We start from the raw sequence: 12,271 nt of genomic DNA on the forward strand, positions 1-12,271 counted from the left end.
GCGTAGCGGCATCGCCGAGCACCAGGCGAGGTAAGTACCAGAGCTAACCGATACTCCTCTGGTCCCCCGTCTATCTCTTCCTTACGGAAGGGGAGACGGGCCCCGCTCCCGAAGGAGCAGGAGGACCAGCAGAAGGACCCCCCGTCCCACCGAGGTGGACGGGCCCTTAGAAGTTCCCGAAGGAGACTTCTTAGGGGGGGAGGCAGCCTTCTTCTTCTTCGGCTTATGGGCCTTAGAAGTCGAAGGGGAAGAGGCAGCAACAGACGAAGATGACACCTTCTCTTCTTCGTCAGCTCACGCAGGACAGTCGTAAGGTGGCCTCCATCCAGGCCGGAGTCGGGCCTATTGCCGAAGCAACACGGCCCGACTGCACCTGTCCGGAAGGACCTGGACTGGGGGAAGACACACCATGGGCAGGACCAGCATGGACAGGCGCAGGAACCAGAAGCGACAGAACAGCAACCAGTCAGGAGCGGCAGGAACAGCGTGGTAGCGGTAAACACAGAAGGGACAGCCAAGCCAGTAGCGGGAACCACATCAGCGACAGGTACGGCAGGCCCAGCCATCGCCTCGTAGAATCATCGGCAGCCAGCGTGGTACTGGCGGCCGGTCCAGGGGAGGGGCGAGCTGCTGGAACAGCGGAAGTCTGGGGCAGGCAACACGAAGAAACACAGGCGGCGGCGGCATACCCCTCCTCGTACGGCGGCGACCAGGCCCTAGAAGCGGCAGACGGCGTCACCGACACAGCAGGGGAGTGTAGACCAGCGGGGGGAAGCAGCATAAGCGGCCGTGAAGGTTGTAGTGGAGACCACTCCAAGGTCACCGCCCCAGACCTCGCTAGACTCTGCAGCAGATCGTGGATTGCTAGGCACGCCCTGCAGCCGCAGTGGTCCATACCTGTCCAAGGTCGTCTCCCACGGCTGTAGCACCTGCGGTAGCACAGACAGATTAGTAAGAGGGGTTCCCTCACGCACGGGGGGGGAGACATGCCCCACCCCGAAACGGAAGAAGACCCCAAAAACAAAATACGAGGAAGCTGAGCGGGGGGGCAGGAAAAGAAGACGAAGAATCGGATACCAAGGGAGTCGCGGGAGAGCTTTCCGACGACTTCCTGGCAGACCTTCGCTTCCCCTACCCCCGCACAGCAGTGAAAAGTAATATGAAAATGAAACAGAATACTGCACTTGCGATTCACTTCATAGAACTTAAAAGAGGGAAAAATCAATTCCCAGGTAAGAGCGGAAACTTGATCCATAATAATATGATGCTATCATAAATATATATGAAAATGAACAATACTGCACTTGCTATTTTCACTTTCACAGCAATAAATCATAAGGATTAATTCCCGGGTAAGAGCGGAAATTGATCCAAAATTAAATTTGATGCAATTAATAAATGAAAATTAAAAGAAAACTGCATTGCGAATCCACTTTCATTGCATTCTATCATACAAAATAAGAGGCTCTTGCCGAGCGCAATCAAGCTCTCGGCAACGAACGCACAGGGCAAAAATATAATGAAAAAGAGTACTTACATCGTTTTCAATTACACACTTTCGCCCAAAATACCATGACTCGGGCGCGCGAGTGCGCCCCGCCCCTCCCTCCGGCAACCGAGACATAATTCAAGGGTTCAATTCATGAAAAGAGCGTGGAAATCGCCGTCTCTACGGCGATAGCTCCATGTTGATTCATAATTAAGTAATGAAAATGAAAACAGTGTACTTACAGTTTCATTTTCAAGTCAAACCAACCATTAGTAGAAAACACAATATAAACAAAGCATACGACGATGAAGCGGGCAGAGAGCGATGACGAACACGTCCTTCACACCCGCGGCCGAAAGCAAAAGTGATTCTTCACCTCTCGGGCGCGCGCACGATCGGACAAGCAGTTAACTACCGTTCTCCCCTTGTTCGAAGCTTACGACCGTCCCAGCTGCCGCTAGTTACCTTCCTTCCTATTGTTAAAGGACCGAGGGTTTGTATTACGTATCGGAACAAATGCAATTTTGGACAAATTGTCATTTGTTCCGACACGGCATACAAACCTTCGGTCCTTTTACAATAGGAAGACTCACTTCTTGGTGGGAGGAATCTGAGTCTTTTGTGAACAGACTGGTGTTCGCCCAACCTTGGAAGTCTCCCTGGTCGTAAGAGCGAGGGAGGGATCCAAGCCTCTGTCCGATTGATCGGGGTGTGCACCGCAGGATCAATGGTCAGACCTCTGGACCGAGTACTAAGAGAGAGGCAAGCGTATCTCTTCGTACCAGCAATGTAAGAACTTGTTCCTGTACAGGAGCAAATATAAAGTCATGGGTTTGACTCTTGTAGGCATCCACTTCCCCCCCCTTGTAGGAGGAAGTGGTGGATATTCTGCTCCTATCCCTAATGAAAGGGATAGGATGGGGCTCTGTCATATAGCTCACCTGCATCTCGTCCTCATCCAGCGTAGTGACGACCGTGGCCTCTGCCCACAGGTAGAGGAGGAGGAAAAGATGGGAAGAGGGAGCCAGTTCACTCACTCATTCACACATCCATCCACACAGTCACACCAGGACTCGATGCTGTTTCAGCCTGCGAGGGTCTGGGTTTGCTACACAACTTGTTGAGCAGCCACCACGGGTCCCAAGGAAAAGGTATCCAAGGACCTGTGGGCAATATCCCGAAGGTAGAAGGACGTAAAGGTGGTTGGTATTAGACCAGACCCCTGCCTTCAGGACCTGCGCCACGGAGAAGTTCTTACGAAACGCCAACGAGGGGCCAATACTTCTGACTTCGTGAGCTCTCGGACGGGACGTACGGATGTCGTCACTACCATCAGCCTCATACGCCCTCCTGATGACCTCACGCAGCCAGAATGAAAGAGTGTTCTTGGATACTTCTTTCTTGGTTACCCCGGTGCTAACGAAGAGGCGTCGACACTCAGGCCTGAGGCCTGTCGAGTTTTCTTCAGATAGCGCCGTAGCGCCCCTCACAGGACAAAGTAGCATCTCATCCGCATCATTATCGGTGAAGTCCATTAGGGAGGGAATCGTGAAGGACTCGAAACCTGTCGTCAGGGACCGACGGTTTCCGAGTCTTCGCAACGAAGTTCGAGTTCGGGACGAAATCGAGCGTCACAGATCCCCATCCCCTGGAGTGTCGTACATCATAGGAAAGACCATGAAGTTCCCCTACTCTCTTCGCCGATGCCAGGGCCAGCAAGAAGAGGGTCTGAGGGTCAGATCCCTGTCTGACGACTCTCGGAGTGGCTCGAACGGTGTTCGAGTCAAACTCCTAAGGACGAGAGTCAAATCCCACGCAGGGGGCCAGGGGGCCTGAGTTCCCTGGGTGGGCAAGACCTTTCGAAGCTCCTCATAAGCAAGGAGATCTCGAACGAGTTCGAGATGTCCAATCCCCTCAGTTTCAGGACGAGGGCCAGGGCGGCTCTGTATCCTTTGACTGTGGGGACTGAGAGGAGCTTCTCTCGGCGAAGAAAAACGAGGAAAGGGGGAAATCCGCTACCTGCTGAAGAGTGGCTCTGAGAGGAGATAGACCCCGTCTACGGACACCAACCACAGAAGACGGCCCACTTCCCCTGGTACACAGCTGCAGAGGACTGGACGGACGTTTCCAGCCATCTCTGTTGCTGCGCTACGAGAAAAAGCCTCTCGTTCGCAAGAGATGGATGGATAACAGCCAGCCGTGAAGACGTAGGGACTGGACTGCTCGGTGGTACGCTCGACGTGTGGCTGGGCGAGAAGGTTTGTGTTCCAAGGGGGAATCTCTCTCGGTTCTCCTGCGAGAAGAGCCAGCAGGTCCGGATACCAAATGGCATGTGGCCATTTTGGGAGCCACCAGGATCATCCTGAGATTCGGGGTGACAGTGCTCGACTGATCACCTTGCGAATCAGGCTGAACGGGGGAAAGGCATAGACGAAGAGGTTGTCCCACGGGTGTTGAAGAGCGTCCTCTGCAGCTGCCCATGGGTCCGGCACGGCCGAGAAAGAACACCTGGAGCTTCCTGTTGTGCCGGGTGGCGAACAGATCCACGACTGGTCGCCCCCACAGGTCGAAGAGCCTTTCCGCCACGTCCTGGTGTAGAGACCACTCGGGTCCCTCCATCACCTGATCCCGACGGCTGAGAGTGTCTGCTACTACATTCCTCTTCCCTGGAATGTAGCGTGCAGACAGCTCTATTGAGTGTGCCTCGGCCCACTCGTGCACCTGCCGAGTCAACTGGTACAACGGGAGAGACACTAGGCCCCCCTGTTTGTTGACGTAGGCCACTACCGTGGTGTTGTCGCACATCAACACTACTGAGTGTCCCATCAAGCGGTCCTGGAACTCTTGGAGAGCGAGGAACGCTGCCTTGAGTTCCAGTACATTGATGTGAAGGTGCTTGTCGTTCTCGTCCCACACTCCTGAAGTCAGCAACTCCTCCAGGTGTGCGCCCCATCCCTCGGTCGATGCGTCTGAGAACAGCTGCATGTCCGGGGGGGAGGGGGGGGGAGGTGCGCAGAGGCACCCTCTTAAGAGGTTCACCTGTCGTCCAGCCACCAGGCTAGGTCCTGCCTCACCTCCGGTGTCAGTGACACTGGAAAGCTTGGGGGATCTGTCGCCTGTGACCAACTCTCCTTTAGTCTCCACTGAAGAGACCGCAGGTGAAGACGCCGTGAGGGACTAATTCTCGAGTGACGACAGGTGTCCGATCACGACTTGCCATCGCTGAGCTACCTGTTCCTGTCGAGACAGGAACTGGCTTGGCTGCCTCCCTGAATCTGCTGATCCGCGAGTCTGCGGGGAAGACTCGCCCTGCTACCGTGTCGATCAGCATACCCAGGGTACTTCATCATCTGCTTGGGCTTCGCTCGAGATCGGACTTTTCGAAGTTCACAACGATCCCCAGATCGCGACAGAACTCGAGAGTCGATCCCTGTCCTGTAGCAACTGCGAGCGGGAGCTCGCCAGGACTAACCAATCGTCGAGATACCTCATCAGACGTATCCCGTGCGAATGGGCCCAAGCAGACACAGAGTGAACACTCGCGTGAACACCTGTGGGGTGGGGCGGTTGAGAGACCGAAGCAAAGTGCCCTGAACTGGTTACACCGTCCCGTCGAGGATGAAGCGGAGGTACTTTCTGGAGGACTGATGAATGGGTATTTGGAAATACGCATCCTTCAAGTCCACTGCAAGCATGAAATCGTTCTCCCTGCTGGAGTAGAGCACTGACCGTGCCGTCTCCATCGTGAACCGGGTCTGGCGAACAAACCGGTTCAGAGGAGAGAGATCTATCACCGGGCGCCAGCCTCCCGTAGACTTTTCCACCAGGAAGAGTCGACTGTAAAAGCCCGGTGACTGATCCGTGACGATTTCTACAGCTCTCTTGCTCAGCATGGTCTTGATCTCCTGTCTCAATGCTACGTCCTTCGATGACCCTGGAACGTACGACTGCTGTTGGACCGGGTTGGAGGTGAGGGGTGGCCGAGATTCGAAGGGTAATAGATATCCCTCCCGAAGGACATCTACAATCCAGGTCTCGGCGCCGTAGCGCTGCCAAGTTGCCCAATGGCTGGCCAGGCACCCCCCCACTTCCGGCAACAGGTGAGGGGGAACGCCGTCCCTAGCGTTTCCCCCCTTTCTTTGACTTCTTCCCAGAGCTTCCCAGAGCCTCCACGGGAGGAGGAGGGCTGGGAGGAGGGCTGGTTACGGCTCCCCTTTGTAGAAGTCGAAGAAGACAGAGTCTTTCCCCGGGCTTCGACGCAGCTACCGTTCTTAGCCACCGAGGAAGCGCTAGCCGAGCTCTTTGACTTGGCCCGCAGTCCGAGGCTGCCCAGAAGCCTTCGAGACTGCCTGGTGAACCAGACGGTCACTGTCGTCAGTGCGCCGTCTGTCCACCGCAGCGTCCACCATCTCTCCTGGGAAGAGAGACGTGGAACTCCGTAAAGGTCCGTTGCGAAGTCCCAACGCCGCTTCACGCCCAGCCGCCCTGGAAACCCGAGTAAGGACAGCGTCCCTACGTCGGAGAACCAGGTTGGCCACAGGTTCACCGTCTGGTGGGCAAGGAAGGAGATGGCTCTTCCCCCAGACTGGCAAGTCTCCTAAAGGCCGAGTCATCTTCGGGAGAAAATTCCCCCGGAGTTGGCTGCGACCTTAGATACTGTGAGGGACCACAGATCTAACCAGGAGACGGCCTGGAAAGCTGCCATGGCAGTAGATTCCAGGCCGAGTGCCTCTTGCTGCGAGAACCATAGGTTCTCGGACAGGAGCTGCTGCAGAGACACACCCGGAGTCAGCCTGGCTAACTCCGGGTTTACCTGTTTGGGCGGCATCGGGTCCTCAGATGGCACGTAAAAAAAAACGCCGCTGTCGCAGCAGAGGAGGTGGAAGCAGCTTGCTCGACCTGCCAGACTGAGAGAACCGTCTTGCCCGGAGACAAACGATTCTACCTGGTCCAGCACTGAGTCGGCAAGCTCGGAACGCGGCAAACCCACCGTCGGTCTGGGTTTCCCTCTTCGGGCCCCAGAACGACTCGAGCCGGGACGTGGGCTCGGATGGTGGGAGCGGCGATCCTTCCGCGAGGTCGTTGTGCTGACGAATCAGCGCAATAACCTCGGCAAAGTTCCTCTGGATCTCAGGAGTGACTGCGTCCTGCGGAGTCGGACCATCCAGTCCCTCAAACAGGAGCATCTCCCGAGACCCTCCTCCCTCGAGGGGAGGAACAGCGACAGACCCCTCTCGGTCTCCTCCAGCCACTTGTGCATACGACCTGGCTGGTCCGAGAACCGTGCCTGGTACGTAAGACGACGTGGTGGGATCCTGAGGGGCGCACCCCTCACGATCACTCCTCAATACCTCGCCCCTCCCGGTGTAACCCGAGGAGGTTGAAGGTATGGAGAGGCAGACCTGACGCTCCTCCTCGCTCGCTGGCAGAAACCAGTGGGCTTGGAAGACTGCAGGCGATCGTCAACCCGCTTTTTGGTGGCGATCGAGCTGCAGGCCTAGTCGAGCCGTCTCGCTGTGGAGAACGGCTGGACCGAGAAACAGCGGCCCCGGTCTCGTGTGTCAGAGGAGCTGGTGCTGGTTGCCGTACCCGATCGCTCTCTGTGAGAGTGACGGTCAGGGCGACGGCGAGCTCCACTGTCACGGTGAGACCGGTGCGTATACCTCACGGCGCGTCACGTCGCTGGTACCAGCCGTGGCTGGCGCCGGCGAACGGGGGGACCTCTTCCCAGCTCAGCCCGTGGCCGGTCATGGACCGTCACGTCCGCCCGGGTAGCCAGCTGCTCGCCGCAGAGACGAGAGCTGGTCTGGTGAGAGTCGCGTGAGCGGCTGTCACCAGCTTCCGCTCCGTGCCGTGAACCTGACGCTGAGCTGGCTCAGAGGTCTGGTTCCTAGCTGCACGGTCGCTGGTAGGCGACCGTACACTCGGTACCTCTCGCGAACGAGAGGCCGAGACGGATCCTGCTGCCGTGGTCGAACCACTAACAGCAGGTGAGGAAGTGCCGGTATTAGCCGGCACTCCTCTGGTCCCCGTAGTCTTCTTCCTTGCGGAAAGAAGAGACGGGTCCTGCCCCCGAAGGAGCAGGGTGACCAGCGGAAGAACCCCCCGTCTCACCAGAGCGAGACGGGCCCTTAGAAGTTCCCGAAGGAGACTTCTTAGGGGGGGGGGGGGGGGGGGGAGGAGCGACCTTCTTCTTCTTAGGCGGGGGGAGCCTTAGAAGAAGAAGGGGAAGAGGCGGCAGACGACGACGACGACGAAGAAGACGATGAAGACGACGACGACACCTTCCTCCTCTTCTTCTTCTTCTCGTCCACCTCCTCAGGACCGATGTCAGATCTGTCATCCAGAGCGGAAGCCGGGGCTGCTGTTGCCGAAGCAACAGGGCGACGCACCTGTCCGAACAGATCAGATCGGGAGCAGCGGTGCCAGGAACAGGAACAACGTCAGCAGGTGCAGGCATCACAGGAACAGCAGTGGAGACGGCAGGAGCAGGTACAGGAACGGCAGCAGTGGTCGGTAACGTCACGTCCGTGAACAGCGGCTGGGCAGGTACGGCAGGTACGGCAGGCTGTACAGGCGGTCCAGGTGGACGGACCAGCGGCACAGACATCCTTGGTACTGGTGGGAGGTCCAGGGGCGAGCTCTTCGGCACACGAAAGTCCGGTCGCGGCAGCACGGCAAACCCAGGCGGCGGCATCAAACTCCCCCGTGGTACGGCGACTGGCCCCTGCACCGATGTAGTGGTGTGTACAGAGACCGCGTGCGGGGTGTACACCAGGTGAGGAGGTGAAGCATAGCCAGGCGTTGTAAGGGTCGTGGTGGTGGTCGTAACCGTAGCATGCGTGACCGCCACAGAGCCAGCGAGATGGTAGAGCAGCCCCTGGGACACTCGGCACGCCCTGCAGACCCAACGATGCCCACACCTGTCCGAGGTCGTCCTTCGCGGCAACCGCACCTGAGGAAGCAAAAAGTCGGGTGATTAGCAGGATCCTCTACCCGCTCGCGCGAAGACGAACGGATAGAGACCCAGAGTACAAACTCGACATCGGGGGTATCTAGCGCCCTCCTCCACATCGGACAGGTCGGGTGAGGAGAAGGACCTAGAAAACCCACCCTGAAGGGGAAGGCGCCAAACGTGGGAGCTGAGCGGGCGGCGGAGGAAAGAAGACGAAGTGTCCGTAACCAAAGGAGTCGCGGGAGAGCTTTCCGACAACTCCTTTGCCGGCCTTCGCTTCTTCCTGCCTTCGTACAAAGCCCACTGCGCCTCCGACCAATTAGAACATACTTCACAGGGCTCGGCTCGGGTGCATTCGCGCCCCCGACACCGAGCGCACAAAATATGTGGATCAATTTTCCGGGAATGAGCGGAACTTTCCGCATTTACGCCCTTCGGTACCCGGGCATTGATCTCCGGGGGGTAGCGAGGCGTGGAGATTCCATTATTGATCAATTCAAAATTGAAGAAATAAGAGAGGAAAAAATGATTGTACTTACAATGATTCACACACAAACCCAACCAAACCTACTCATGAAAGCAAACGACGAGAAGCGGGCAGGAGAGCATCGAACACACACGTCCACTCGCTGTGAGGCCGAAAGCAAAAGTGATTTGTTTACCTCCCAGTCGCGCGCGCGCGCGCCTGTCGGACAAGCAGTTAACTACCGAACCCTTGTTCGAAAGCTTACGACCTATCCAGCTGCCGCTAGTACCTTCCTATTGTAAAAGGACCGAAGGTTTGTATGCCGTGTCGGAACAAAAACCACGTTCGGTCAACTTTGACTCTACCGAAATGGTCGAAAAACGCAATTGTAAGCTAAAACTCTTACAGTATCATAATATTCAATCATTTGTATTCATTTTGAAACAAATTGGAAGTCTCTAGAACAATATTTAGAATTACGGTGAATTTTTTAAAAAAACATTTTTTTGCGTCCGCGCATTACGAATTCGTGCATCATTTTGTGATAATATTTTTCCGGTGTTGCTTTTATTGTTTTACAATGTATTATATATCAAAATGATTGCAATTTAGTGTACAATACAACGGAAAAAAAAGAAACTCGTTAGCATTAACCGTTTTTTGCACAGCGTGATTTTAATACAATTATGTATGAATCTTTTTTTTTTCGCTACCATATATCGCATTATTTATATATGATAATGATATTTTTCATTTCTGATGATTGCATACTAAACTTCAGGCAATGACAAAAAAAGGAGCCAAAAATGAACTCTTAATCTTCAAAAATAAGTGCGCTGTGATTTTTTGGATAAATTATTTTTTCCGCTTCCGCGCTCCCTCAAAACCGGCTCCGGCATTCGGGGGAGTTTTTGATTTTTACCGCTTCGGCGTTTAAGGGTTAATTAACATTTCACTTGCAAAACATTCATCAACATTATTAGCTATATAGCATAGGATGGATAAACTGTTTGGCTCAAGGTATACCAGTGAGCTTTGCTTTGATTTAATAATCTATACTAACTACTGTTGTAATCATTTTAAAAATTAAATATTAGAAATCGAAACCTAAGTCTTTGGTTATGGTTACTAAGAGAGAGAGAGAGAGAGAGAGAGAGAGAGAGAGAGAGAGATGAGAGAGAGAGATAATGAATTATGTGAAGTGGGACCACATACTATATAACCTATATAACAATCATTAAACTTTCAAAAACTATCTTTAATGTGGCTGATTTTAAAAATACAAGTGTAATTTATGATAGTAAATTGGACATACTACTGTATAAATTTCAAAGCAAGTCATGATTGAAGTCCACATCAAATGGTACATCATCAAAAAATCAATTGAGCTGACAAAGTTTGCGAAAAAATACACAATCAATGGTAAGTAATCTGAGTTAAACAATAATGTCAGAAATTAGAAAATATAAAGTTTAATATTCACATGTTAATCTTTACTATACTTACTCAGGATCTATATTTGCTAAATAACATTCAACTGCTTGAAAGTTTAATTTGAGGTAGTCTGTTCTTAATTCACAGACATTTGCCATAGAAATGGGTTCAGTGTCTCCAAAGTCAACATAATAAATTGTGGCTAAGCTATTTGATGGGTCAAGGTCATTGTGTTCGTAACTGCAAACTCGACCTCTGTACCAAGAGTAGTCATGGAAACCTGGCAGCAACGATGTCCCTTCTTTAACCTGAAAAGAAATAAATTCCTCTTAAGAAAAAAAATATAAATTATTTCTTCATGCAGACTCATCACTCATACAGCCACATTCATGGACTTGGAATATCCCAGACACTTTAGTCTCTTGTCTAGCAGACAAAACAAAAGCAGTAGTAATGCATAAGTGCCACCTGAATCCTTAGAATCATTTCAGGTAAGTTCCTCAATTTTAGTGTAGTCTGTATTAATAGCTGTCAGATCAGTGAGGTTCAGAGGAAGACCTTAGTGACATATTAAACAATGGATTTACATAAAATTATTTCATTTTTGAAAATCTGATGGTTTAACAAAAACCTGTAACTTACACTTCATTACAGAGTGGATACTATTTAGGGTTAAGACCATCCTACTAAAACCTGGATAAAATGACATACAATGGTACATGTTGAAATATTTATCATGACAATGGTACAATAAGCAAATAAAAACAATACAGTTAATAATTAAATCAGACCAGTAAGCTGATAATCTCATATCTCACAAGGGTGGCCTGAAGGGTTTGTTCTGATAAAGGGCATGAAATTATTTAGATTTTACTCCTCTTGCAAAACTTCAAAGATTTCCCATCTAATATAACAATTTGTCGGAAATTGTATTTTTCCTAATGATACAAACCTGAGGTCCTTTAACAATAGGAAGGTACTTAGTGGCAGCTGAACCGGTCGTAAGCTTCGAACAAGGGGGTTCGGTAGTTAACTACTTGTCCGGCAGTTGGCAGTCAGCTCGACTGCGAGTGAGGGGTGGCATGAGGTGGGACTATATGTAAAGGACCTCAGGTTTGTATAGTTAGGAAAAATACAATTTCCGACAAATTGTTATTTGTATTCAGATACGTATACAAACCCTCGGTCCTTTAAAAATAGGAAGACTCACTTCTTGGTGGGTGGAATCTGAGTCTTATGAACAGACTGGTGTTCGTCCTACCTTGGTTCCCTCCCTGGTCGTAAGAGCAGAGGGAGGGATCCTAGCCTCTGCCCAGCTGATCGGGGTGAGCACCACAGGATCAGCAAAAGGTAAGAACTAGTTCCTACTTCAAGAACCAAAATGAAGTCATGGGTTTGTCTCTTGTTGGCTTCCACTCCCCCCCCCCTTGTTGGGGAGTGGCAGATAAACACTTCTATCCCACCCTACTGAAAGGGATAGGATGGAGCTCAGTTTGTAGCTTACCTGCATCGGCCTCCTGTTCAGCGTAATGACAACTGCGGCCCTCTGCCCACAGGTAGAGGAGAAGAATGAAGGAGAACGAGAAGCCAGTCACACACTCTTCCACTCATCCATTAATGCAGTCACACAAGGATGCGATGCTGTTCTGTCCGCTCGGGTGCTGGGTAGACTACACATCTTGTTGAGCAGCCACCACAGGTCCCAAGGAAAAAGTGTCCTAGGACCTGTGGTCTGGTTGGCCCAAACCCCTGCCTTCAGAACCTGTGCCAGGGAGAAGTTCTTGCGGAACGCAATGGTTGGACCAATACCTCTGACTTCGTGGGCTCTCGGACGAAGGGTACGGGTGTCATACTACCATCTGTGTCGTACGCCCTCCTGATCACCTCATGCAGCAGAAAGAAAGTGTTCTTGGAAACTTCTTCTTGG

The 12,271-nt window shown here is 52.3% G+C and overlaps 1 pseudogene; it reads right to left on the bottom strand.

Annotated features, from left to right (window-relative positions):
* Positions 1–12,271, bottom strand: part of LOC135205762 (tudor and KH domain-containing protein homolog) — a 44,216-nt pseudogene that overhangs the window by 11,123 nt on the left and 20,822 nt on the right.

Source organism: Macrobrachium nipponense, chromosome 24, assembly GCF_015104395.2.
Source record: "Macrobrachium nipponense isolate FS-2020 chromosome 24, ASM1510439v2, whole genome shotgun sequence".
Taxonomy (NCBI): domain Eukaryota; kingdom Metazoa; phylum Arthropoda; class Malacostraca; order Decapoda; family Palaemonidae; genus Macrobrachium; species Macrobrachium nipponense.